This window comes from Vicugna pacos, chromosome 1, assembly GCF_048564905.1.
Source record: "Vicugna pacos chromosome 1, VicPac4, whole genome shotgun sequence".
Taxonomy (NCBI): Eukaryota; Metazoa; Chordata; class Mammalia; order Artiodactyla; family Camelidae; genus Vicugna; species Vicugna pacos.
The window spans coordinates 7,891,770-7,919,431 of record NC_132987.1 but is presented as its reverse complement, the minus strand read 5'-3'; the positions used below and the strand labels follow the sequence as shown (position 1 = coordinate 7,919,431).

General features: G+C 39.5%; 1 long non-coding RNA gene across 2 annotated transcripts; it reads left to right on the top strand.

Moving 5' to 3' along the window:
* The first annotated feature begins 203 nt into the window (after positions 1-203).
* LOC140697844 (uncharacterized) lies at positions 204-4,122 on the top strand. Of its 2 annotated transcripts, none has more exons than XR_012075342.1 (4): positions 204-423; positions 1,123-1,205; positions 2,662-2,824; positions 3,494-4,122. It is a non-coding gene; the product is annotated as an uncharacterized lncRNA (long non-coding RNA). The 2 variants fall into 2 exon arrangements; XR_012075429.1 differs by having other exon boundaries at positions 204-427.
* Positions 4,123-27,662: the final 23,540 nt, after the last annotated feature.

The window sequence follows — 27,662 nt, the reverse complement described above, 5'->3', positions numbered from 1 at the left end:
AGCTCTATTGTCTCAGAAGTATATTACAATCTGTACTTTTTCTGGGGTAAAAAAGAGAAATTGGTAGATTTCTGCTGTGTGAATTCTAGAGAGGAAAAGGAAAACCACAGATCTGTACTTGGAAGAGCTGGCATCCTGGGATGGGTACTTGAGGAACACAGGGAGCTGAGTTGAAGAACTGTCTTCTTTTGAACACAGGCCAGCATCCCTCAAAGCCTAACTCGCAACCAAGAGAATGGGATGATGCTCTCAAAACGAATGATGGCATTGGATGTCCCTCCGCTGGGGATTCTGGACAGTGGAGGACAAGCAGCACCTGCTGGACCACATGACATTCTACTGCCCATGCAGCTGTATTTGGCAGCGAGAAGCAAGGGCAAGTTAGACAGATGGCATTATAGGATCTCCAGTCTGCTCAGATGTGTGAGTAGGTAGCACCCCCTTTCTTTCATACTGCATACGCTCCTGGGGGTTTGAGATATATCAAGGGGGGAAAAGGAAGCCCTAAGAGGGAATCGCTAGACTCCTGCTAAATGAGTACTAGATCCAGTTTTCTTCTGAATGACATTATTTGCAGCCTGAATTCGTTGGAGAAGGTCGGTCTTAGACATTCACACGTACCTGTGTGAACCTACAACTCAAGTCACCTTCGAATTTATGAGGGAGCATGTAATAACAATTGAGCACTTGCCTGGGAATCAGAGCACCTCTGTAACAATAAACAGCTCTACTCTTAAGTAGCTGTGTGACTCTGAGGAAGCATAGATTCAAAATCTTTAGTTGTGCACAAGTATTTAAACCACGTGTTCAACGGGCTCTTCTCACCCTATAATCTTATGAACTTAATTTTAAAATATTTAAGGAAAAAAAAACTTTTGGAACAGTGAGTCCATTAGCCTGGCTGAAATATACCATCTTCAGCTCAACAAAATGTGAGTTTTCTCCTGAATACAAATGCTTTGTAATGATTTAGCTTGGGTTAGAGAAAAGTCAATAACAAGGTTGTGTAGGCTAGAGACATAATAATAACTATTATTATAAGAACAATTAAATATTTTTAGGTGCTTGCACTGTTCCAGGCACTGTTTTGTTAATTGTTATAAAATGGATATTGTTTTACAGATGAGGAAACTGAGGCCTGAAGGGTTAAAGGACCCGCCCAACACCACACAGTTCATGCGCAGTAAACACAGGTTTCAAACAAGGTTGGTCCTCATGCTGAACTTGAAGTACTTTATCCTGGCTTTGCAGGGAAGAAGCTGGATTCTGTTCAAATCACATCACCTTTCCTTTCCAGTCTCCACCAATACAGTCAAGAATTAATTTTGGAAATTTCACAATAATGAAAAGTAAGATTTCCAAGGCTAGGCAAAGTGCAGAAATCTACCATGGATTTTAGACACACAGAACTTACTTTGGGCATCTCTACCACAAGAAAGCTGGAGATTGTTACTTACTAGATTGTACATAGCCATTGAATCATCCTCTCCCATCACAAGGTGTTATTATTATTAATAATGTGTTTCAGAATGTTATTGACAAGTAAAAGTAGTTGAGGAAAAGCAGGGTTATTTCAAGTCTTGAAGTGGGTTAGAAAGAAGTTGTAGTTTTCAATATTCTCCCAAGCTCTCTTTCTATTTCTTGTTGTTTCCATCAAGCTGTGAAATCACTCTATCCAAATAAATTACATTGTACTTCTGGATACAATAAGGAGGAACCAGGACTTCAAATCGCATATACCAAAATAGCAGTGAGACTGTGTCACTTGTTTCAGACACACAAAACCCGGCTGTTTGAAAAATGCAAATGCTTGGCTAATTAAGTTTTAAGATACTTTCCAACTGCATGAAAGTCAAGCTTCTTTTGTTTCTCTAACCAGAACCACAGGATTATGTGTTCTGATGATAGACTGATTGCTCTCTTTTCCTTTACATTTTACCAAAGAGAATGCTAAAATCACTTTTCCAGTAATAATCCTCCCAAGCCTAAGGAACTCAAAACATACTGAAGAAAACATTCAGAAATGATATATAATGCGGGAGAAGATGCCGGATATCTTTCCTTCTGATTTCTGAAATTCTCGTAAGAGTATATTATGCAAAATAAATCTTGCAGTGTAAATTATCTGTTAGCAAATGGTATTCTTCAATTTAATTTCCGAATTATCCAAAATGAATTAGGATTTCATACTGAGCTGTCAACATTAAATTCTACCTCCTGAAATATAGATTAGATTTTGAGAAGAAAAAAAATAGAAAGTGGTAAAAACTAGCTTTGTTTTATACCCTCCAGTTTAATACAGCATTCAGGAGTCACATATACTCACTAGATTGTGCAAAACTGATTGATTCTTAGACAATCCCTTAGGTAAAGTTACTTTATTTTATTTTACTGTGACAGTTTGTGGATTAACGTGAAGGCATTAAGATTCTCTTTTAAAAAGAAAAGAGAGAGGAAATAGCAATAGTTCTAATAAAATATGCTCAATAGATCCAGATGTTTTTATTCACACCATACAGTTGTGCAAGGTCATAGAATCTTTGAAAAGCAAGATAGGTTATGATTCAGTGTTATCAATACTGTGCAACTGATTAAAATGAAATTATTGGATTCTAAGCATGGAATGTATCACTCTGACATTACCCATTAATCTTTTTTCAGTTTTTGAGATTAAACCACGGAGGAATCTTCTGATCCGAGATAACCAGTTTGACACCCCATTTACCATGAAGACAAACATACTGCTATCATCAATGGAGCATGAGCAGCAACGCCAATCAGAGGAAGGATTTCCATTTTTGATGCCATTCATGTGAGCAGAAAGGTAAAAGATGGTTGAGTTAAAGAGCCACCTTTTCCACATTCAACACCCTGATTCACAAAAAGAGTAATGAAAAGTTACATGGGAGTGAGCACATGATCTCATCAGCATACAGTCATTCTCTCCCCTCAGCTCCAGACTACATCCAACTGCATACTTTTCATGTCTGACAGGCTTGTCAAAATTAATATGTCTAAAACTCAAGTTTTAATTTCCTCTTTTTAAGTGGGTTCCTTCCCCAGGGTTACGTAGACCAGTAAATGACACATGATCCATCCTATTGCTCAAATCAAAAACCCAGGTACCATCTTTGATTTCATGCTTTCTCAGACAAATTTCTACACCAAATCTATCATGTCCTGTTGATTTTACTTACAAAATATCTCTTGAATATTTTAATATTTTTCCTATTCCATTATCATTCATCCGTGTCCATGATTATCTCCCACCTGGACAACTGAAATAGTCTAACAGGTCTTCCAATACACTTCCCCATATGTCCTCATCCATCTCCAGGGAGCAGCCAGAGTAATCTTATTAGTAAAACTGTGAGCTCCAGAACTGCTCTAAAAGCCTTGGGTGGCTTCCCACTGTTCTTGCAATCACTCTGTTTCCACTCTAGTCCCCACCTCCAGACAACCAGTAATCTATAATCATTTTTTTTTCTGACAGTAAAAGGAAACTAAGGACCCAAATCCCGACTGAAGGGCTCAAAGGTTGAGAAAGTTAAGTAGTTCACTAAAGACCCACCAGTGTTCTCTGTTGAACTCCAGTTCCTGGCAAAGCTGAGAAAGAAGGTGTGGATGATTTCCTGATGGAGAAACTCACTGATAGGAAGTATAGCAAGGTCTTCCAACCAGCTGAAGTATAAGTTCATAGAAATAGGAGAGACAAGACTTCTGAGAACCTTCAGCATGGAAGATTTGTGGGGGAAGAGATCCTAGTCCCTCAAAATGCCATTCCAGGTCCATTTCCAGATTCAAATTCAGATCTGTACCCTCTTTCCTACCCCTATCTGTCTGTTGTTCTCCAACCTGTGTAATACTTAGGTTATTCAAAGGTAACTGATTCCCACAAGGCTGAGGGAAAAAGAAAAGACTCTAGAAACAAAAACACAAATGACCTCTTCTTGTTCAAACTTGGACTGGACATAAGCTGGTGATGTGACAATCCCTTTTGAGGACAAGATATGTAGAGACTGGACCAGAGCTAACAAATCAAGATATCCCCCATCCAAACATTGCCCTACACAGCCCCAATGGCCACCTCATTCAAAATATCCCCTAATAAATATTTCATAAACACTATTGAACACAAGTGCTTCTTCCAAATACAAAGTGTGTTGTTTTGTAATTACTTCCTTTGGCCATTTTGACCTCCCTGATGTCAAACAAAATTTTTTTCCTATTTGTATAAAGTTAGGGGAGGGAAGATTTTCAATAACAACTCAAATGTCAGAGCCACAGAAACCTCAAACATATCAAGTGAGTAGGCTTACTTACCATTTCAAACAATGAATGTATCATCCGTGACAGGGAGACTTTTAATCTCTGGGTACCAAAACTGCTTTCCTCTCCTAATGTCAAGATAACTACTTAATTAATTTAGTTTCTTTTCTTTTTCCTCTCATGAATATTTTATAGTTCCTTTTTCAGGACATCTAGATTTTCAAGTGTATTTTCTTATTAAAGCCACACATTTTAATTTTTGAAAATTTTAAGATCAAATATCTATGTCATTTAAATATGTCTTCCCTGTCATAAGCTCATCTTCAGTACAGATAGAAGTGGTCACGGCTTAATATCGTCTGTCATATTAGTGAAGTCTACATAAGGAGGATTTCCTTTCTGCAGTGTAAGAAATTTAGGTCTCTACAGTGTGATGACCAAAGTACAGCTTCCATTAAAGAAAATATCTGACTTAAATGGATAGAGCTTATCTGACTGGAACATTTTGATTAGTTTTTTAAAAACTCAATTATATTGTGTTTCCAAAGCACAATGTACATAATTTCACTAAGTGTCTTGAATCATGACATAATTTAAGTTTCATTCATTATTTTTGAACCAAATACTGGTCGAACATACTGCATGTTTTCATGTTATTAAAGTTGTAGTCAACAAATATAAGGCTTCTGAGTCTGGAAGGAAAATACAGATTATAAAGATAGGTCAGTGGCTTTTAGCTGGGGGCAATTTTGCCTTCCACCCTCCCTGGGGACATTTGCGGTGTCTGGAGACTCTTGATCACCATAACTGATGGGGGCAAGGTAGGTTGTTGCTGATAACCTGTGGGTACAGGCTAGAGACACTGAGAAACACCCTAAAATTCACAGGACAGCTCCTTACAACTCAGAATTATCTGGCCCAAAATTTCAATAGTGCCAAGGCTGAGAACCCCTGAGTTACACACATCAGGAGATCCGAACTAAGGAAGAGAGGGGTGAGATGTTTTTCTCACCAACAGACAGCTCTTAGAGGAGTGCCACGTATGGCCGTGAATACACAAAGCCAGGACTTGCTTTCACATTCGTGAGTCCAGGAATAAGACACCAAGGATGAAGTAATATGATGAAAACTGCAAGGAAAAGTAAAAGCTGTCTGACAGTCGCACTCACAAACTTTTCAACTTCACTACAAACCTGAAATGTGCAAAAGCATTGTCCTCCTCATCACATAAGCACCATCTTTCTCACATAACTGCTGAGGAAACTAAGCTAACAGAAGCCAACAGACTTGCCCATATCACTCAGAAAAAAAATCACAGGGAAGATGTGCACCTAATTTTCTGTACATCTAAAACCAGGGCTTGTCTCACTATCTCATGTCTATTTCTATCACGCCCCTCACAAAACGAAACAAAACCAAACCTAGAACGTATGTGGCACCTTTAATCTGTTGTTCTAAGAAGCAGTGGCAGTAAAGAAGGGGTTTTAGAAATGGTCATGGCGTGGTGTGTATACCTGCCTCTTTCAGGTTCTGCAATAACACCTAAGAATTTCTACAACCCATTAAAATTCTACCACCAATGAGCTTGCAGGGTGCCTCTGAGAGCAGGTGCTCTAGGAGGTAAACAAGTCCCATCCAGAGACACGGAGCACCACTAAAATGACATAACGATGTCCCTGCACCAGAAGGGTATGAAAATCATCACTGACTCCGGCTGAAGAAATATTTTATGGCTCCATGTTGATGGACACCACCTTAATCCCACTGAAGGAAGAGTGTTTGATAAATAGAGAAATGAATAGATTTGGCATTTGTAGGCTTTAGGAAATCACTGTAAGGGCCTTAGAGCAAGAAGCTCTTTCTAGACCTGGCTCTTTCCCTGACTTGCTGTGTAACTTTAAAAAGTAATTTATAGGGGGAGGGGATAACTCAGTGGTAGAGTGCATGCTTAGCATGCACAAGGTCCTGGGTTCAGTCCCCAGTACCTCCATTAAATAAATAAATTAATGACCGAAACATTATGCTGTATGCTAGGAACTGACACATTGTAACTGAATATACTTCAATTTTTAAAAGAGACTAAAAAATAAAATAAATAAACCTAATTACCCCCAGAAAAAAATGAAATAAAATAAAAATTTTAAGTTATTTATACTCTTCGTATCTCAACTTTTTCATTGATGATCTGAAAAAACTAGCTACCACTTAGATGTGGTTGTACAGATGAAATGAGACAAATTTCTATGAATGCATCTTGGTAAGAAAAGCCAATAAACATACACAATGTCATTATTCCCCGTTAATTCTGTGCTTTTATCATTGATGTTGTTTTTCACTCAGCTTTGGGCAGCGTGTCTCCTAAATATGTGGTCAAGTTACTGGTAAAAGAAGAAATACTTTTCCAGCTTTAAATGTCGTGCCAGGTTCAAATGGGTTTTGCCAAGAATGATGTTGGTTTTAAAACTGTCCTGTGAAAGACGGACTGTAAGAAGCAGTTCCCTGAGAGAAGCAGCTTATAACCAATAAAGGGGCTGTATTTATATTGACACCTCATTCAGAACACCTCTTAAAACAGACTCTGTTGACTTCCTTCATAACAACTATGTTTATAGCTCTGTGTTTGTAGCAACCATTCTCTAGTTAATAGACCCTTAATTTCATTTTGAATGCAATAGACCGAGCTCTGTGATGTGAACTGATTGTTCTCAGCCATCCCTGCAGTCCTATTTCCTTAAAGAGTAGCATGCAACCTAGTGCTGATCAGTGACTGCTAAGAAAAATATCTTTTGGATAGAGGAGGTTTTTGTGACATGTTATCCTGTATGATGAATTAGAACAAACAAACAAACAAAAAGATGTAAACATAGAAGACTCTTTTGTTTCCTTCCATGTTTCCTACTTTGGTAATATGGGTATGATGAGATGTCTGGAACAGTGGCAGCCACCGGTCAACCATGAGGCAAAAAATCTGAGCTCCAAAGCTAACGTGATGAGAATGGCAGAGTGGAAGGATGAAAAAAAGAATGAGTCTTTGATGACATTATTGAGCTTCCTAGCCAATCTTTGAACCACTACATCTAAATGGGTTGTTAAGTGTATGCTGAATGATCCCTTGTTTTAAGCTAATGGTTACCAGGTTTTTAGTTACTCATAGCTAAAGTATCCTAACTAATACACCCATGTATCAATTTTACTTGTGCCCTCTAAAGATATTCTAGGCCAGTTTTCATGTAAATATAGCATATCTCCATTTCTTTTGTAAAAACTTCACATTTTGTTTATGGAAGAAAGAAGACCTAGGACATAAGACACTGGAAAAGTAATAGCCTCTTCTGCTTCATGGATCAGAAATAATACAACACTGTTTTTTCCATCTCTGTATTTTGCAAGCACTGTTTCCTCTGCTGGGAATACCTGTCCTTCTTTATCTAGCTGGTCCACTTCCACTTAGCCTCTAACTCGCAGCTGGAGATTCACTTCTGTGAAATCTTCTCCCAATCAGAGTTAGCGGATTTTAGCTTTGGATTCCTATACATGTCAAGCAGGTCTTTACGTAGCAAGAAACAGAAAACATACTCAAGTTGGCTCAAGCAAAATGGTGAATTAGAGGCTCACACGTCTTGTAAAAGGCAAGAAGAGGACTGGCTTTAAGTCAAGAGTTGTCAGGATTCAATCCTGGTATTTCCACCTCCCCTTTCTCCTGTCCACTGTGTCGGCCCCTTTTTAGACAAGAGCTTTTTTCATGTGCAAAGATGGATTTAGAGAACTACAGATTTGATTACTCCACCCAGATGCTCCATTGGAAAAGCTAATATTTCTCTCTAACTTCAACAAAAGTCCCGGACTTGTTCTCGCTGGCTTAGCTGGGGTCATGTGCTGATGGCGTGGCTGGGGGTATGGAACACACTGATTAGTTTAGCATTGAAGTTAGGGGTGGGGATAGTCCCATGTAAATCCAGTGGACTGAGAAAAGGAAATCAATTGATTTCCCAAAGGAATTTCTGAAAAGGGGGGAAATGAAGGAAGACAGGGAGAAACCATAATACCTTGCACACATCACTACATTGTACCCCATTTATTAATTCAAAGTAAGATATTGATTATTATGTTCCAGGCACCACCGTTTCTCTCTCCACTAAGCCTCACTCCACATGGGAAAGAACAAGGTCTGATTCAAGGCATCTTATACTCCTTTTTACACCATACAACACACAGTGCTGTGATTGTCTCTTTGGGTATTTGTCACCTAACACCAAACTGTGAAACCCTCACAATGGAACCTTATCTGACTCCTCTTTCCGTTTTCAAAGCCTCCTACAGTGCCAGTTTGGTACACAGAGTTTACTCACTACATCTTTATGGAAGGAATGTTAGTGCTCAAGTGCTCCAGGCAGAATCTGAGTCATAATTAGAAGTCCATAAGTGGATTTACGATGCTCATCTCTAAGTAATGCCTGGTATGTATTTTGCAGCTTTTGTAGACCCCGAGCAAAAGCAGAGATTCTAAACAAAATGAAACTAAAAGACTAAGCACGGTTCCACGGGCCACCCACATGAAGAGGAGAGAGGAAGCAGAGCAGAGATACCATAGACGTAAAGTCGTGTTGCTACTAACGTTAGCCAGAGTCAAACACTTAAACATGGAAAAGTAGAAGGTGATGGGACAGATAAAGAATGCTTTCAAAAAGGTGTTGTAACCATTCATCAAAAACAAAGATGATCTTAACCCTCCAAACAATGTAAGTCACTAATTGAACAAAAATGGAAAATCTGAGCTCCTTGGACAAAGCCAGAGGCTAGCAGCCAGAACACTAACATAACAACTGCTCTCACTAACTTAAGTAAGCAGCAGGAAATAGCATCATTTGGACCTGGTTCCAGGCCAACCACAGTTCCCAAGGCCTCGCTCAGGCAGGAAGTACTCCTGCCATGTTCTCCAACAGCTCAGGTCTGAAGCAGCAGCCAGAGGGAAACAGACATCTAGCCAAGCTCTGCGCCAAGACGCGAGATGACAAACTGGTCCCTGGACCAGCAGTGCCAGCAACATCACCTAGAAACTTATTTCTAACCAATGTCTGCATTTCTAATATCTCACCCTACACCTCCCGAATTAAAATCTGCTTTTGAACGAGACCCCAGCTGATTGAAATGCACATTAAACTTTGAGAAGTAGTGTCTTCACACATACAGAGAACAAAATAGTGGTTACCAGCGGGGAGAGGAAAGTGAGGCGGGACAAGACAGGGGTAGGGGTTAAGAGGATACAAACCACTATGCATAAAATTAGCTACAAGACATATTGTGCAGCACAGGGAATATAGCCCATATTTTATAATAACTATAAAGGGGGCACAATCTTTAGAAACTGTGAATCACTATGTTATATACCTAAAACTTATATAATGTTATAAATCAACTATACCTCAGTTAAAATAATAATAATAATAAAGTAATGGTTGATGCCAGAAAATAAATGAGATTTTGAGATCAAGATTAAATGTCTAACAAATACAAAAACCAAGACTAAAGAATAGACATGTCAGGTCAAGATTTCAAAGACACTGAGAAAGGGTCAATGCAGAAAAATGAGTTTAAAAGAATCTTTAAAATGAGTATTTAGGCTTGTTGTCTTGTATTTGCATACTCACGTGCATATTTGCATATCCACATGCATATTTGCATATCCACATGCATATTTGCATGTTTCAACAGCTGGTTGTCTAGCAAGGGTTTCTGTTTCAACATTTAAAGGTGCAGAAGAACATGTCTTTTGAACACCTGTATTCATTTAAATCGTTTTAAAAAATTCAAGTAACCAAACTATTATTTGATTCAAAGACTTATGGCTTGGACTCCATTACTTTTCCTGCGCTCTCTCTCTTTTATTTATTTGGAAAGAAGTTATAAATGGTAAAAGATACACGACAAAAATGAGCCAAGAGTAACTGACCCACAGAACCATCAGAAAAAATCATTATTCTTTTCCTGTTGCCATTCCATATATTCAAATCATGCAGTGTTTTCCCACACGCGTTTTTGCTTTTGAGACCATGACACTCTTAAGGGCCTGCCATCCACTTAATTTATGACATCACTTTTTCCCATTTTGCCTGAAGTTTATGACATATATTAATCATCTAAAACTTGTTTTAATATTCAAGTGGGAGTAAACAGAAAGATGGATATATCCTGCAAGAGAATGATACACTAATCTGATATTTATATTGGCCTTTTTGAAAAAAAGATTTTCCCCAGCCTCTGGAATACCGTGATTTCACCATCACTGCAGTTTCCTGAAGCCATGTCAGCATGACTTGAGGATGCCCATACCATAAGCACAGTGTCTTGAAACGCCTAGCACAGGACTCACTCCAGGGAATGGGAGAGACAGCAAAATAAAGCAAAACGAAACAAAACACAGATGCTTAGTTATGTGTTCCCTTATTTACTTTCCATAAGCCTTTTGTTTATGTCCGTATTTTATACCTAGAAGCTCATAAAGAGCAGGAAACTTCAATGATTAGTTCCTTTTGTGAGTTGTAAAATACCATAAAACAAGCAAGCGTTTTCCAGTTAACGAGCCCAGAGGCACTGAAGAGAACCCTTCTCAAGTCTCTTTGAAGCCCATCAGGAAGGATAAAGGGTTCAGGGCATCTGTTGTTTCAGTTTCCCATCTCCCTCCAAAAACTTGAGTAAATATTGATCTCCTTTTACCCAAGGCAAATCCGCTTCCTCTGACTGTCTTTCCTTCCTCTTTCTCATGCCCCCACTACTCTGACACCCTTGTGCAAAGATCTGTCACTACAGGCATCTGCCCTGCCTATCACAAGTCCAAAAACTCCACATACAACCTCTTCCTCATTCTCTCTGCTTTTGCACATGCTCTTCCCTCCATGAGAGAAACCCTAGCCCAGCCTCCTCCTCCCCTTACCTATCTGCTGAACCCCTGCCCATTCTTTGGGAATTCTGCTGCGAATTCCTCATGGAGTCCTGAATTCTACAGACTAAGGCACTTCAACCTCTGCTCCCAATGGCCCTTTGTCCATGTCTCTGAGACGACATGTATCCCATTATATTATCATTTTCTATCTACCTTCCTCCCCAACTAGACTCATCAAAGATGTGCCTTTTCCACCCTTAGAATAACCTCAACACCTAGATCATAGTCTGCTAGTACAAGATGCTCATTTTTTGCTTATCGAAAGAAGTAGTGAATAGTATAATGCCAATGGTGACAGAGAGCAAAACGTCCAACTTCATAAAATGGCATCCCCACCACGGATTACATTCCCAGTTCTAATATTACGGCAGATCCCTGTCACCAGTTCCCACCAACATCGTGTGAGCAGAAGATATGTTACTTCCAGAACAAGGCAGTTAAAAAACCGCTGGGTCTTTTCCACTTTCTCATTCTCCGTCTGCCACCTGAAGCAAGGAACTCTGAAGCCCTAACAGGACAGTGAAGTAACAAGAAGGAAGGAGTCTGGTCTTTGAATCTCCCCAGGGAGGAAAGCCAATCACAAACCAGGATTCCTTTCACGAACCTGTTACTTTAGTGAAAGTTAAAATGTTGTGTTAAGCCATTGTATTCGAAAGCGGATGATATTTGTTAAAGCAGGTAGAATCACTCTTACTAATACGCTTACTCTATAGTGAATTCTCTAATGGATATAGTATGGTGTCCTTCGGGGGGGAAAGGAAAAAAAAGCTCATCTAACAATTTACCTTAACCTGTTCAATGCTGGAAAAGCCTTAATTTTGCTTTCAAGTAATAATCTTGGAAGTAATGAATTTAATAAGGGTCCCTCCAGCCTAGGGTCTGGGGATAATGGTGCTGCTCTGGAGAAATGTCTTACCATCATAAAGAGGGAACCGCTGGGAGAACCCTGCTGGGGTTGTCATGTTTGTAAGACTGCATTATGACCTTGGGAGGCGTTAGTGACAAAGCCAATATGCTGAGGAGAGCTAAGGAAACACGGAAAGAAACTGCATCCTTCAGAAAGCTGTCCCATTGCTGGAAAATATATGTGTCTGATGGCAGTATTTGTATTTATTTCTTTAATTACATGGTTTTATTGAGTTATAGTCAGTTTACAATGTATTTGCATTTATTTGTATTAATTATTTGTATTTATTTTTAAACCACTTTGAATGTTATTTTCTTTTTCTTGCAAACAAAGAATCCTAATGGACACAAATACTAAACTTACCATTAAAAGAACTATATTGCAGCTCCAGGGTACCCTGCCCAAGAGACACACTCTCTGAAGTAGAGTTTCCTCATTTTTAAGAAGGCTTCATGATTTGTATGTTGGCAATGTTATTATGAAAAGAAATGGTATATTATACGTAAAAGCACCATGTGTGTTACAATAGTCCAGGAAGAACATTCTGGACTCTAAGGGACCAGAGAGGTAACATACATAAATGAAGTGTCCAAGACAATATGTGCTAACCTTATTTTATTTCAACCAAGCATAATAATTACCTAGTTATAATGCCTTTTAAGAGACAGTAATGCCAAACAGAGTAGTGAAAGACGAGGTCTTATTTATTAATCAACTATTTTTACCAACAATAAAAAATTCCATTACTGTAAACTCTTATTAAATATCCTCTTATTTCTTTAAAATTTATTCATGGCTCCAATCCATTCCATTCTCCTTACACCCAACCCCAAAATTCAAGTACATTTCATGACAAGTAGCTTTAAACTGTGGGAGTTTTACAACATAGCCCCAAATTCTTTAACATCCCTCCCCTTTAAAATGGGGTCTGTGTCCTCTCCCCCTGAACCCGAGCAGGATTGTTTCTGTTTCAGCCAATCAAGCATAGTGATCATGATGCCATGTGCCTTCCAAGGCTTAGTATTAAAAGCCTCAATATTTCTGCCTCTTTATCTTAGAATCATGATCTCTAGTCACTCCCAGGGAGTCCACGTTCATGGGACCCAGTCACCAGGAGACGTTCAAGTCTCATGGAATGCCCTGAAATGCCGTGTATAGCAGAAACCTATTCCCCTGAGGTCCTGTTTGATTTCCTGACCTACAGCATCTGTAAGCACAATAACATGACTGTTATAGGCCACTGGAAGCTTCTGCACAGCAGTAGATGAGGAAGACACAAATTTGATCTTACATTACCAGTTCAGTTGAAAACTGTAACAGTGTGCATTAGACTCTGATTTTACTAATGGAATCATAGAATTCAAAAGTTGTTAGATTTTGTGATGTTTCTCATGAAATCACAAAATTCAAAAACTGAGAGGAACTTATTATCAAGAGCTAAGCATCTCATTTAAACAATTAAGTAGGATCTAGGAAGTTTAAATAACTTACCAAATCTCACCCACCATATAACGGCAGCTTTACCACCAGAAAACAAAACTTTCAACATGCAGTCAATTTAAATTTGTTTGTCCTCTTCTATTGTCACTGGGATTACGACTTCCTTTAGGCAAGATGAAACCATTTTTGAGTGAGATAAAGACACACTATTTAAAACTCACCTGTACAAAAGGGGAAAAAAGGTCTTTCCAAATTCAGGATCTTCTACCAACATACGCCTTCCATGAAAATGTAGTTCAAAATACCCAGACAATAAACTTGCCAAACATAGAGCAATCGAGGAGGTAAGCAAAATAAATTCTGTTTATAATATAGGTAAATTTATTGTCTACCGTTTGGATTTTAAAGAAATGCTACTGATAATAAAGGTAGAGATACCAATTGTTTCATAGACATTATGGCCCTATTTTCTTTAATGGCCTTTTGTGAACATAGTGGGAAAAAAACTCTGGATGCATGAGGCAGAGGTTGGAGAGATGCTCATCAAATGTATTTCTTCTTCCTAAGAATAGAAGGCAATCTATATACTCAATCCTTTAGCATCTAAGTGAGGTCAGTGTTGACAGTTCTGTGCTAATAAAATGTATTGGGAGTAACATACCACTTTGGACCAATGCAATAGTGCCAGGTAGATACTAAAATCGTCCCCAGTGATCCCTGCCTCCTGGTTTTCACACCCTTGTATGAAATCCCTTCCCCTTAAATATGGGCTGGCTGGTGACTTTCTTCTGTCCAGCTGAATATGGTAATGGTAATAGAATATCACCTCCATGATTTGCGACATAAGCTTGTGACTTTCATTACGCTAGAAGTTCCTCTTCCTTCCTTTCTCCCCCTCCTCTCCCCTCTCCTGTCCCCTTCTCTGTCTCCCTCTCTCTCTCTCTTTCTCACTTTGATGAAGCAAGTTGCCATGTTGGAAGAGGAATATGGCAAGGAACCAATACCCCTAATTCAACAGCCCTCAAGGAACTGAGTTCTGCCAGCAGTCGTGTTGAGTGAGTTTAAATAAGGGCCCTTTCCTATTTGAGCTTTCAGATGAGACCCCAGCCCTGGCTGACACTTTGATCATAACCTGAGATAGATCCTGAAACAAAGGACCCAGTTAGGTCACGTCTAGACACCTGACTGACAGAAACTGTGCGATAGTGTGTGCTGTTTTATCCTGCCAAATTTTGGCATAATTTGTTATACAGCAACAGATAATGAAAAAGGCAATTAAAAGTAAATGTACCTTATTATGTTTTTCCTTCCTTCACCCATCTGCTGATTGGCTGACACCATGACAGCAGAGCAACTCTGAGACCATGGTCTAAAGATGACGGAGCCTCAGCATTAATTGTTTCATAGGTGTATACATCTACCAAAATTCATCAAATTGTACATCTGAAATATATGTAGTTTACTGTACAGAATTTATACCACAATAAAATTGTTTTAAGAAATTTTAATAAATAAAATAAAACTAGATCTCTGAAAGGCTAAGTGTGGCAAAATTCTTCCCCTTGACAATAAGAGACAATTAAGCTGTGATTTGGTTAAGAAGCCACTAAGTTTAGGGAATGTTTGTTACAGCAGTTAGGTGAGCCTGCCCTGAGAAAGTTAAATCTAAAGGGGCTCATGCTTCTGGCCATATGTTTACCAAATATTTTCTCAATGTAATTAAAGCTATATTATCTTATTAAGACTAATTTTTGCTCTTCAAAAGTCACAGAGTTGTTCCCTGAAGATCTTATATATTCTTTGATCTTTGTGCCTTTCCCTCTCCCTATAATGTCTTCCTTGCTAACTTCTCTGCTGAGACAGCTCTTACTAATCCTCAGGGACTATCTTGAATATCTACTCTGGTGCATCTTCATTACTCCAGGCACAATCACATCTTACTAGAGTTAAATCTATATGAATCTATTTAAAATGGCTTTAACGGCTTCCTGATTAGTGCAACTTTTTAAAAGGAGAATTGGTAGTCTCTACTGGCATTTAAAATGTACATATCACTTAATCTAACATTTCCACTGCTAGAAATTTATTATAAGGATACAGAGCTTTATATATATACAAATAATATACTAATCATATTTACATATCTATATATGAAAACAACCTAAATAGTCATTATTAGGGAACTGGTTAATAGGCTATAGCAGATTTATATAATTTATATGTGCAGATACATTTTCATATTTAATGAGATATTGATTTCCAAGATAAATTATTTAGTAAAAATAAATAAATTATAAAATGTTCATACATACATACACACAGCTTTCTGGTCTGTATAAAAAGTATACATACATACATAAATACACATATGCTTATATATACTTGGAAATTATGAATGGATACATAAGTTATTGTATCTTTGAAAGGGAAAAGGAAGTAAAGTTAAAGGTAAATTTTTTATTAGCATTTATTGTTTTTATAATTTTAAAAGTTTTCAAAATGTTTTAGGCAGCAAAATAAATAGACTTCAGTTGGGGAATGGTTGAATTAGTTTTGATGAATATATTGTGGAATATTATGAAATCAATAAAAAGGATAGCTTAGAGCTTATCGTAGATAAATAATAGCCTCCCACAGATATATGATCCCCATATCTAGATTCTATAAATGTTACCTACTATGAGAAAAAGGTCTCCGCCAGGTGTGATTAAATTAAGGATCTTGGATTGGGGCGATGACCCTGGGTTATCCAGTTGGCCCCTAATGCAATCGTATGTGTCCTTATTAGAGAGAGGCAGAGGAAGATGACATGCACAGAAGAGGGGAAGTAATGTGACCATGGAGGCAGAGAATGAAGTCACATGGCCACAAAGCAAGGAATGCAAGCAGACACCAGCAGCAGGAAGCAGCAAGGAACAGATTCTCCCTGAGAGCCCTGCCAACACTTAATTTCAGCCCAGTGATACTAGATTTTGAACTTCTGACCTCCAGCAGTACAACTGAATAAATTTGTGTTGTTTTAAGTTTGTGGTCAGTTATGATAGCAGCCTCAGGAAAATAATAGAAGTTTTATCATATGACTTGGAGCTATTTTATTGGTGTCATAGGTGTGATAAGCAACATGTGAATAGTGAGGGAAGGAGAAAGAGAATGGTAAATCAGAGAGAAGACTGCAAAACAAACTGAAATAGTGGATATCATACAAGCCCACTGCCTCATAATTATATATGCAGAAATGCATAAAGAGATTTATAAATGGTCTGTTACCGAAACAATAATGCTGCTTATCTGAAGGTGGAGGAATATCAGGTGATTTTTAATTTCTTCCTTATATAATTTATTACAAGCATTCACTGTATAATCATGAAAAAAAATCCCACAAAAAAAGTCCTTGTGACAGTTGTTTCTCCAAAGATCACCTCAACAAGGTCTCCCATCTACAAACTGTTCTTCATAGTAATTTTGACTCTCCACCATCCCAGGGCGGAGTCTATGTTCCCTCTTCTTGAATCTGGGAGGTCCTGGGACTGCAATGGAAACAATGCTGCGTGACGTCCAAGGCTAAGTCATAAAAAGCCGTATACTCTCAGCTGTCTCCTTGCTTAGGGTATGCGCCTTGGGAGTTCAGAGTTGATGTGTAAAAAGTCCAGCCACCTTGAAGCTACCACACTGAGGTAGAAACTACATGGAGAAACTACATAAAGATAGAAAGAGATGCCCACAGGGCCCCTAGTGGTAAGCAGGTGAAACAGCTCTCTGATAAACAAAAATGTATCATATTTGCTGATTTCCATGGTACAACTACTCCCACCGTGTTCTATCTTAAGCTACCAGAAGCTTAGAACTCTGTTCACAATGTGAGCGTTTAACAGCTGGCCTCACATGCCACTCTAGCTCCCAGTTAACTGTTTGTCTTCCCATCCCCAGCGCCAGACAGGAGAGTGAGGGCATGAAATGACCTCAGTCCCGACCATGGTCAGATGGTAACTTCCTCAGAGGTGCCACACTAGAACCGCCCGTCTGAGCCACTCCCAAATTCCTACCCAAGGAGGATGTGACAGATAATAAATGATTACGCTTGTTTAAGCCAGTGAGTTTGGGGATAATTGATAGCAGCTAGAGTAACCGAAACAGCCTTACAAGTAAAAGTGACTATAGTCACACCTATGTATACATACATACTTATACACATATGTGCAATCATACATATAGTCATACAGCAAGGAACTGGAGGGCCCTGTTGATTATTCGTGTGTGAGACAAATTAGACCAGGAGTACTTCTCCAAGGCAATATAGATCTTAATTAAGAGAAACCCCCCCAGCCCACCTCCATGGGGTGCAGAGAGGCATTTTATTCAAGTATACATTCTTACCTCGTTCTCTCTTTTCATAGGATGTCACCAGTTTGCCTGATTGTGAAAACTCCTCTCTCCACTGCACCTCTAAAACACCTGCACTGCACCCAAGGATGTTTTTATGTAGATTCTGACACTCTTGTCCTGCAGAACACAGAGGCACTGTCTCTAGGGAACTGCTGTTAGCAATTTCAGGCTCCTTCCCCCATGGAAGGGCACCTAGGCACTCTCAGTTCTTATGGTCCAAGCATAGTTCTCATTGTTGCCATGAAGACCTGTAGCAATTTGTTGGTCACTGCTGTCCTCTCCACGTCTCTGGGAAATATCTATCTCAGCATTCTGTGAAAAGAGATTTTTCTGTGCTCTTATCCATTACAGTGTGGTAATTAACATCATAGAATCTGGGGCCAAAAACACCCAAGTCTGATTCCTGGCTCTTCCATTCACTGACCGTAATTTTATGCAACTTATTAATCTCTCTGCTCCTTGGCTTCCCCATCCGTAAAGGAGAAATTAAAAAAACAACAACAACAACAGCACCTACATATAGAATAGTTTATTAGCATTTAATTATATATGCCAAGCTCCTTCAGCAGTGTCTGCCAAAACCGGGGCTCAATAAATATTAGGTCATTAGTTTTCAGAGCATTTATAAAATAGTGAAAGCTCCAAGCAACTTTCTGGGTGAAGAGGGGAGGGGGCAAAAGTTTCCATCTCTTCGATTAAAGACATACCAGTTTGTGCCTTCAGCCCTAATGAAACTAGGAGAACAGCATCTCAGGGTTACCTATCCAGAAATATATGCCCACCTCCTTCACCCTCAAGGCCTGCCCCAGGGCTATAAAGCTTTCCCACCATCTGCCACTTCTACAGATTATGACTTTGTAAGGTGCCAGCCAGAAGGCAAATTTGAAGTCTGGGAGACACAATTCTGAAATCATTTATACTAATTAACCCTTTAGCTCCAATTAACTGAGCAGATTGGCAGTCTCCTCAATTGCCATGTCTGTCCGTTTAGCAAGCCATAGTTGTGCGCCCAATGCATGTCTGGTTCTGGGATGCAAATGCGAACTGAAGATGGGGGCACGGTCTCTACCATTAGAGAGAACGTAGACTGAGGGTGGCATAAGGAAATCAAAGAGGACCCAGAGCACAGGATATCATAAAGGGGAGGGGAGCAGGTATAAAAGGAGAGGGTATTAACGAATCCACACACATCACGTGTATATTTGAGAGAGGAAGACAGAACTAGAAGGAAATTCAGAAAAAAGTTTCTCATTCAAAATTTTGTATCCATCTGTCTTCCCTATGTGAGCCTGCAGGTGGCCAGATATAAATTACTTACCTGTCAAGTTCTGGAGTCCTAAAATATGAAAATAACCAACAGAGCAAAATAGTCACTAGATTACACCACTTCCAGAATATGGAGAGGAGCAGGAATCAGGAAAGGGGAAGTCTCAAAGTATGAATTAACATCAGCAGGAGTTTAGATGATGGGTTGAGAACATCTGAAGAGGTCAAATGCCCTCTACAAGTGCAGAGAAACGTCCTGATTTGTATCTGGGCACACAATCTAATGAAAAGACCTCTGAAAATGTATATACTAATAACTAACACTTGCATGCCACTACATACTATGCATCCACATGCTCTTCTCCCTTTTTCCTGAAACCTTCCTAGGAGGTAATCAGTGTTCCCACTATCACTGCAAAGGGAACTGAGTCTCAGAGATGTTAAACTCAAGCTCAAGTTAAAGTCAGGCTCAAGGTCACACAGCTACAATGCTGCCAAGTAGAAACATTGAATCCAGTTGCTCTATTTCGCATCCAATGTTCTCTCTGCACCAGCTTCTTTCCTCCCTAAAGAGAGATGAAAGGCATTGGTTTTCTGTTCTTTCAAAGTTCATCTGTAAATTACACAACTGTGTGAAAATTAACTCTCAATTCTGTTAAAGCAATCCCCTTTAATCAAGATGGCAATGCAAATAGGTCTGTTTGTTGTGAATCAGTTTTCTCCCTCAACGCTGGGGATTCTTTGAGACAGGCTGCACTGCACCGCCAGCATCCCTCCAATCAAGGCATAAAAGATGCATGAACTGTTACTCCACACACACCCCCATCCACGCTTCTACTTCCTTCCTCCACAGGCAAAGCCAATTCGGTCCACATCTGATGCCTCGTTCACATTTCTTTGGAAGGCGTAAACGATGACGTTAATACCAACTGTTTCCAGCAGCTGCAGAAAATCATTAACCCAAATTGCTCATTACACCTTTATAGACACTGAGCAAGTCAGCCGGCTCAACACATATATAAATATAATGGGTAATAATGGTGATGGGACATGATAAAAATAAGCGAGGCTGAAGGGGTGGAAAATAGCTGCAGAAGGAAATTGTCCCTACTGCACACTGCCTGGTCCATAAAGAGCACAAAGCTTCAATTTAAAAAAAAATAATAAATCTGTTTCAGAACAAAGTTATCCCACCACACCTCGATCAGAAGCTTGGCTTCTTTTCACTGACTGCATTATTGCACACAACAAAGAGGGAAAATCTTATTGGGGGCAAAAGAACAGATTAAAGAGGAGCTTTTTTAGAAGCATTCAGAAAAAATTGAAAGTGGCTGCCGTTTTATGGCTGGGAAGTTATCTCCAACACACAGGACAGACGTCGGTGAGGGTGAGGGGCCCTGCTCACGTTGCCTTTCTGCAGAAAGACCTTGAACGAAGGATTTGCTGCCGGTTCGAACACAATTTGGTCCGAGCGAGCCTTCTGTCTCTGAAGCGGCTGAGTGGCAGCTTGAATTGCCCTGCCAAATCCCTCTGCTTTGCTCTTTCTAAAAAAGAACCAGGGGAAAGATGTGGCGAGTCAGAGCAACAATCCACGCCTCAGCAGATTGCGCTGCCACTGTGAATGCTAATATTTTTTAACGTCGATATGGAGGTTCCTGTTTGAAATTCAATGGGGAACTAAAATTAATGTAAGCCTGCTCAGGAATGTCAAATGAATGTTCATCATCGTCTAGAGAGTTTGTGCAACGGGAAAATGATGGCCACATAAAGTGGAGGGCTTATGTTAATAATTGGAGTAAAAAAATATTATTTGAAAAAATGAAAGCAAGTGCTTGCAGTTATTTGTGGAAAAAATATAATTTGTGGAAGAAATTGTGAAAAGAATAGGTGTGCTTCTTGCTGGGAAAACTGACAGCCCATGAAAAAGTAAAGAGCGCGTGCAAAGACCTTATATGATACTGGGCAGTTTGGTTAAAGGAGGAGGTGTCTTGGGAAAATTGGGGAAAAACAGTTCTCCAATTCTCCACGCCTCCCTGTCTGCACATCCCTGGAAATGTGACTTTGCATCTCTTCCCATCAAGATCTGGAGTCTTCATTCCCCCACCCTTTGAATCGGGCTGGCTCTGTGACTTGCTTTGGCTCATGAAGCAGTGGAAGGGTCCATATGGCGAATTCCAAGCCCAGGCCTCAGGAGACCTTGTGCATTTTCACAATATCTCTTGGAATCTCTCCACTGGCACCAGAAAAAGCTTTGGCTGTCTGCTGGATGACACCAAACAGAGCAGAGTCACCCTGGCTCCCAGACCAGCCAGCTCCCAGCCAAGTGACTGCAAGCACAGGACTGAGGAGGGGGCGTCTACCGTTTCAGCCAAGTCCAGCCTGGATCTGCCCAGCCGTACCAGAGACTTCTGGGAAATAATGACCAGTCGGGATTTTAAGGCACTACGTTTTGGAGCATTTTGTTTCACAACAATTCTAATGGAAACAGTATCTACCTATAAAATCCTAAACCCTGCCTGAGGTAAATATCTGGGAAAAATGAGACCCCTGGGATACAGGAATAGCATCAGTCCCTCTCACATCACAATTCTGCAGTAATTCCTTGGCGACCAGAGATGGACGTGGATGTCTATCAAAGGTCACGCCGTGCGGCTGACACTAATCCTGTCCTTCAGCTGGGAGTCTCTTTTCTTCCTTCCCTAGCTAAAAGTTCAAATCTGATTTAAAGAGCAGTTTCTCTAGTAGAAACCCAGCCGAGGCCTGAGCAGGACTTAAACTGAAGTGACGTCTCGTTTGGCATTTTATTGATTGATTGATTTTTCCCGTTTGGCATTTTAAAGCTGTAATTTGACATAATTAGCCATTCTTGTTGATGCCATGTGTCCCTTTAACCAGATTCTTGTGTAACTGGTAGGATAGAGTTTATAAGGCTCTTCGGCATTTTATATCGCTTTGCTTTTAATAAATCCAGTGGGGGTGGGGGGAAGGGCAGAGATCAAAATGAGGAGTGAATATTAACAATGAAAATCAGAATTTACTTTGCTATTTTAGCTGTGAATTTTTTTTTTTCCCTTCTGGCCTTCTTAAACTTCTCGAAAACAGCCAGCCCTAACTTTCCTTAATTTACCTTCTTTGGGGAGAATCTTAACACTCTTACCCAGTAATAACTGAATGAACAGACATCTAAGTCACTGTTTCCCTATGAAAAACCCAACCCCAATACAAACACACCCTTTCTCTCTTTCTCTCTTCCTCCTTAAGCTCTAAATCATCCATTATTTGAAAAACAAGTGTATATTTTGAGTAATAAACAAACGTTGTCTCGTTTTGTGATTTGGTGAATAAAGTGATGTGAGCCATACCACAAAATGTGAATTTAAAATTACATACATAAAATCATAATTCAGTTCCTCTCATCCACTTCACTGCTATCAAATATTGTTTTCACTCTAAGAGACTCCGAAATCCCTTTAAAACAAATTGTGGAATAAGAAATTGCTCTTATGGGACATTTCAGCTCACGGCAATAGCAGTGGGTTTTGTGCTCACATGTTTTTTGCAGTGAAATGATAGCTTCCAATTGCATGGCATGTTGAAATTTACAAAATAGCGTTTTTCCCTTGGTGGGCTAGCACCCTCCCAGGTACAAGGCTGGCAAATTCCTACTCATCTCTGGTAGTTACCTTCCAGTTCCTGCAAGCAATCAGTCAGCAGTCAAGCTGTTAGTGGCTGCAGATTTTTTTTTTTAATGTCTGATGGCATGTATCCATTATTATGGTATCATACAAGGCATTTTCACTGCCCTAAAATTCCTTTGTTTCCACCTATTCATCCCTCCCTCCCCACCACCCTTTTCAATCACCAATCTTTGTACTCTGATGTGCCACAGTCTTTTTACCCACTCACCCACTGAAGGACATCTTATCTGCTTCCAAATTTTGGTAATTATGAATAAAGTTGCTACAAACATTCTTGTGCTGCTTGTATAGACATGGGTTTTCCAATCCTTTGGATAAATACCAAGGTACACAACTGCAGGACTGAATGGTAAGGGTATATTTAATTGTGTAAGAAACCGCCAAACCATCTTCCAAAGTGGCTGTACCATTTTGCATTCCCACTAGCAATGAGTTCACATGCATTTGGCGTTGGCAGTGTTTAGGGTTTTGGACAATCTAATAGGTGTGTAGTGGTATTTCTTTGTTTTAATATGCATTTCCCTGACGACCAGGTGTGGAGTATCTTTTCATATGCTTATTTGCCATCTGTATATCGTCTTTGGTGAGGTGTCTGTTAAGGCTCATTTGTAAATTGAGTTGTTCATTTTCTTACTGCTGAGTTTTAAGAGTTCTCTGTGTATTTTGGATATCAGTCCTTTATCAGTTGTGTCTTTTGCAAATATTTTCTCCCAGTCTGTGGCTAGTCTTCTCATTCATTGATGGTCTATAGACTTTGCCTCCACAACATCTGTCATTTTAGGGGCTTTTTCTTTCTAGCTCCATTGTCTTTATTCAGCTCCTAATTTCTGTCATCTTGTACAGACATGGGGTTTCTGTAAAAATGGGAAGCACATAATGCAGAGGTAGTGTCCACGAACAGCAGGATAGACTGATTTCTCCTTCAAGATAATGATGTGCCCTCCTACACTGCTGGTACACCCATTTTGAAAACAGTATGGAGGTTCCTCGAAAAAACTAAAAATAGACTTATCCTATGACCCAGCAATCCCACTCCTGGGCATATGTCCAGAGGGATCACTAATTCCAAAAGATACATGCACCCCAATATTCATAGCAGCACTATTCACAACAGCCAAGACATGGAAACAGCCTAAATGTCCATTGACAGAGGACTGGATATAGAAGTTGTGGTCTATTTATACAATGGAATACTACTCAGCCATAAAAAAGAATAAAATAATGCCATTTGCAGCAACATGGATGGACCTAGACATTATCATTCTAAGTGAAGTAAGTCAGGAAGAGAAAAATACCACATGACATCATTCATATGTGGAATCTAAAAAAAGAAAAAAAAAGAGGCCATTAATGAACTCATCTACAAAATAGAAACAGACTCATAGACATAGTAAACAACCTTATGGTTACTGGGGGAAAGGGAGTGGGAAGGGATAAATCTGGGAGTTTGAGATTTGCAAATGTTAGCCACTACATGTTTAAAATAGATTTTAAAAAACCAAATTTCTTCTGTATAGCACAGGGAACTATATACAATATCTTGTAAAATCTTTAAATGAAAAAATATGAAAATGAATATATATATATATATATATATATATATATATATATATATGTATATATACACACACACACATACATACATGACTGGGACATTGTGCTATACACCAGAAACTGACACATTGTAACTGACTGTACTTCAATAAAATAAAAAAAGATGATGTGGCCTTGCACATAGTAAGTTTAGCTCAAGAACTGGTCCGACTTGATGAAAGCAAACGTCCTCCCAAACAGAAGCACCAAGACAGTGTGGTCCTCAGAACCCACAAATTAAAATGAGACCAATACAGGATCCTAGGCAACACCCCACACTACCAGATGCCTGGCGGGAAGAATTCAAGAGTCTGAAGATCTGCAGGTCCCTACCTGCCTCTCCCCTTGACTCTGAAGCACACCACAATTTGAGACCCACTCACCTAAATCATGAGTAATCAATTCTTCAGGAAAGGCGATGTTACCCCATCATCGGAGGGCAGTGGGACAGCAGTACCAGCTCTACTCAGTGGGGTGGGCTCCTACCTGGATGCAGGCTTAGCTCTTTATAAACCCACCCCCTCACCCAGCAGCATGACCTTGGGGGAACCAACAGCCAATCAAAAATCTACCAGAGTTAAGTCCTTCCTCTCCTCTTTCTGCAGATATCTTACTTCAATCAACTTTCTGTCGTAACCTAAATAAATACAAATATAAAGCATATCCGCACACTCTTTGCTTGGTTAGAAAACTGAATTATAACTTCATATATCGAAAACTTAGATTTTAAAATGAATTCCTTAATGGTCTGTCTCCTTCACAATCAATTTAACACTTGATTCAAATTTATCTTCTTTGAAAAAAAGACAAAAATTAAAAGTTATTTGAATGGGAAAGGAAGAAGGGAAATTATCTTAATCCACGTGACATGTAGAAATACTGTAATCAGATATACGAAAATGAAAATCACCCTTGTTACAGGGATGATTTGCACAGAAAGCAGTGATATCTGGGAGTCAGAGAGGAATTTCTGGAGGTTCCATAACAGTAATAGTTTCTTTCTAAACATTAAAAAAAAAAACAACAGTGGGGAACTGCGTGTGAAGTATATGAGTGGTACCTTTGTAACTTCTCTGTAAATCTAAAATTATTCTAAAATTTAAATGTTACTTTTTAAACAGTAGGGAGCAAAAGATACACAAAAAGGTAAACATGCAATTTATAACTATCGAGTAAGTGAACAAATAAGTGAATGAATAAAAGAATAAATTTGTGAATCACGGCCAGGGCCAAATTTTAGCTAATGTCATTAGTAGTTTAAAAATCATTTTGTGATCAGTTTTATGGCAAATAAACAGAAAAACATTTGTTTATCTAACTGAGCTTTGGGAGCTTTAACTAAACAATGGAAAAAAAAACAACTGCTGAGTTTTAAAGATGTTGAAGTTATTCTGCTGCAAATTTCTGCTTATTCTTTCAAGATGTGATATTAGCTGAATATTTATAGCTCTGTCAACAGTTCCAATGATCTAGAAATACAGATGTAATGTATATTTTATATATGCAAATTTTAAAGGCTATTATAAACGTGAAACAGCATCTAAAGTTAGAAAAGGAACTCGGCGTTGTTGAGGAAGTTAGGACAACACTGTTTATAAGGACGAGATTTGATTGACTATCCTGTGCACATCTGTTCACACACAAGGACCACACAGACCAATCCCGAGCATTGCTTTTGTTTTTGACACTGCCAGGGTCAACTGAGCACCCACAGAAGTGTTATTTACCCTCCCATGCCCTGTCTGCTAATTGGATGTGGTAATCATTTCCACTTCCTATACTAGGAGTCTGTAGGTTAATTTTTAGAAAACTACTTGGGAGATATTTTAAGATGCTTGATTCAAAGCCTGAGGGTGCAGTTACAGTTTCCAAATGCAGGCTCAAATCAGCTGATCCAATCTTGGGAGATACTGAAGTTCTTTACTAGTCTCTCCATCTCCTTTGTATCAGAATCCAATAAATGTTAAGTTTTTCTTTATTTTAATCATAAAATTAATCTGTGCTCAAGGGGGACCTCTCACTACCTACTCATCTGGCAAACCCCATTCGTCTGGGCCCCTGAGACTATGACTGAAGTCTCCAGAATGCTCTGAAAACATGCCCACAAGGACTCTGATCCCGTCTAGGAGGGAGGCGAGGCCAGTGCCCTCTCCCTTGGAATCTGAGCAAGCTTGTGACTCATCTGTAACCAACAGAATGTAGTGACTTCCAAGACCAGGCCTGAAAAGAGGAGCTCCCACCTTGCTCTCTGAAGACATAGAGCTCAGAGCCCTGAGTCTCCATGTAAAATGTCCGTTTACCTTGAAGCCACCCCGCTGTGGGGAAAGTAAACCAAGCTACAAGGAGAGGACACATGTGGTCACTGGGGTTTAACCGTTCCAGTCTCCCAGCCCCACTCCTCAAGCAGTAGATACGTTAGTGTGGGCACCTGCAGACGATTCCAGATTCCAGCCGTGGAGTCACTCCTGGTCTCAAGACGTTCCAGCAGAGCCCCAGACAAGGTGGAGCAGAGACAAGCAACCATCTGCAGTTATCTTATTCATCTGCATTCCTAGATTATGCAGAATCCAGAATCATAATAAAACGGTGGGTTTACACATAGGTAACTGTCACCAGTGACTGCCGTGTCTCTAAATTCCAAGAACATTTTTCAGTCCCCATCTTCACTTGACCTCTCAGCGACATCCCACAAGGCTGCCACCTTCCCTTCTTGGATCATTTCCTTCCCCTGACTTTAGGAGAAATCAGTTCTGTTTCTAAGTTTTCCTCTCTTCTCTCTGTCCCCTCCTTGAGGTCTCTTTCCTACTTCTTTCTTCATCATTCAACTGCTCTATTTGAGTTCCTGATGGGTAAACTTCTGTGGTTAATTTCAACTCTCTTCAGTATCTTATCTATGGTTACGTTTCTGTGAGTCCTGTATGTTCCAGTGGCTTTCAGAGTGATGTCTCCAGCCAGCACATGCATTTTAACTGACACTTCCTCATGGCGATCTTAAAGCTACTTCAAACCGAACATAAACCAGACTGAATTTTTGGTCTGCTCCTTCCCCAGAGTCTAACCTAGTATAGTGATTCCCACGTCAGCCCCGCTGCTGCTCATGTTAGAATTCCTCACGCCATTCCCACCACCTCCTGATAATCTTTCTCTACTTTCATTTTCAAGTCTT